We start from the raw sequence: 2,315 nt of genomic DNA on the forward strand, positions 1-2,315 counted from the left end.
TTCACTCCTCTGTCTAACTTGGGGGGGGGCGGTGATTAAACCAATTGGAAAGGGTGCTCCCTCACAACCAGGATCAGTGCTTTCCTCAGCATGAAGGTTCAGGGAGTCAGCAGTTGGTGGAATCTGAGTGAAGTCATAAAGTTTCTCTTTCAAGCCCTTAAATAACTCTCCCTTACTGGCCTACAAGTCTGTCATTAGAAATTCTTTTTTTTTTTTTTTTGAAGGAAATCCTGCTATTTGGGACAACATGGTTGGACATTGAGGGCATTAAGCCAAGTGAGATAAGCTATACAGAGACAAATACTATATGATCTCACTATGTGAAATCTAAAAAAATAAATAAATAAATAAATTCTGAGCTCATAGATATAGAGAAGGGATTGGTGGTTGCCAGAGTCAGGGGTAGAGTGGGAATGGGTGGGTGAAATGGGTGAAGGTGGTCAAAAGGTACAAACTTCCAAGATAAATAAGTCCTAGGGATGTAATGTACAATAGTGGTTACTATAATTCATGGTACAGTATTGTGTATTTGAAGGTTACCAAGATAGTGGATCTTAAACATTCTCATCGCAAGAAAAAAAAAATAATAATGTAACTATGTGGTGATGGATGCTAACTAAACTTACTATGGTGGTTATTTTGCAATACATACATATATCAAATTGTCATGTTGTACACCTAAAACTAACACAATGTTACATGACAATTATATCTCAATAAAAACGAAAGAAAATTCTTCTTTGGATAGAGACATTATTCTCTTTGAAAACAGAGCTTGAACCAAAACATTGACAGCATTTTAGCTGGAGATCTTGTAAATGATGTCTATTCTCTAAATTCTACCTTACTGTATTTCCTAGCTTTCTAAAATGAGCATGCTTCACTTTGATGATTAGGACAAATAAACTTATTTTGAAAGCATTTAGAAAAATCTCTCAATCCATTTGTAGTTTCCTGAGCCATCATTAATCAATTGGTACAGAAGGAAATGTGAACTGCATCAAGGACAAACTTTCCAGGAAGTAGGGCTTCAGAGGAATGGGTTTGCCACTTGCTAGAGTCTTCGGCAACAGGGGTTGAGGCACAGAGAGGAGAGCAAGTGTCTTGGATTCCTGTGAGGGGCTGTGAGACCAAAAGAGGGATAAATGAGGCTGACTGGCAGAAGAGGGTTGTGGTGGACTCTATCTCTCCCAAAATGCTACAAGAGGTCTTTCTTTGTGAGTGAGAATTCCACCTGTTCTGTCTCACTCAGTCTTAGAACAGTGCTCCCAAAGAAGGGATACCATTTACAAAACTCTTGAGCAAGATATGATGGAACTAGTGGGGCAATTATCCAGGAAAGAAGTGGTTAATTCAGAAACTGCTGTCTCGATCCCCCTAATCCTCTCTTGCACTTGCAATCCCTCTCCTAAGGAAGATTAAGGTAAGGATTCTAAATGAAGCTTTCTTGCCCAGCCCTTGGGCCATAGAGTGTGTTGGTCCCATGCCCAGAAAAAAAATTCAGCTGGCAAGGCCTAGGATTCCCTGTTATTCCAACTAGCTGGGGTTTGACTTTTAGGGGAATCCCTCATAGAGAGTAGTTTGTTTAAGAGCTGCCTGCTTCTAATAACAGCTGTCAAATATTCTAATATTGGTCAAAGTGGCTTCCTGTCCCCATTAACTTACTTGAGATTTAAAATCTTGGAAATAAAGATACCAAGGCCTGGAAAAGTTAGGGGACTTCCTGAACCAGGTCAAGGAAGAACCAAAACACGCACATTTTGATGTGACTTTGACACTACCCTTTAGGTTGCCAATATGCTTAAAATACAGTCAACGGTTTGTTACAGACATACTATCTTCCATGATCACACTGAGAGACAAGTGTCATCACCATTTTACAGATGAAGAAACTAAATTATAAAGTATTGAAGTGACTCTTCCAAGGCCACCCAGTTAGAGAATGCAGAGGCAAGACCAAATCCTTGTCTGACTCCAAAACCCAGGCTTTTTTTCTACCACACCCTACTACCTTTTGTGAAGCTGATTAGTCTCAGCTTTTTTCTTTTGATAAGAATATGCTAGGCCCTGGCTGGTGGCTTAGTGGATAGAGCATCTGCCTGGCATATGGACATCCTGGGTTTGATTCTTAGTCAGGGCACACAGAAGAAGCAACCATCTGCTTCTCTTCCTTTCTCTCTTCCCCTTCTCTCCCTCTTCTCCTCTCACAGTCAGTGGCTTATTTTGTTCAAGCATGGTTCCGGGCACAGTTGGTCCGAGCACAACAGCCTCAGGTGCTAAAAATAGCTTAGTACTCGAGCATCAGCTCCAGATGA

This window comes from Saccopteryx leptura, chromosome X (assembly GCF_036850995.1).
Source record: "Saccopteryx leptura isolate mSacLep1 chromosome X, mSacLep1_pri_phased_curated, whole genome shotgun sequence".
Classification (NCBI taxonomy): Eukaryota; Metazoa; Chordata; class Mammalia; order Chiroptera; family Emballonuridae; genus Saccopteryx; species Saccopteryx leptura.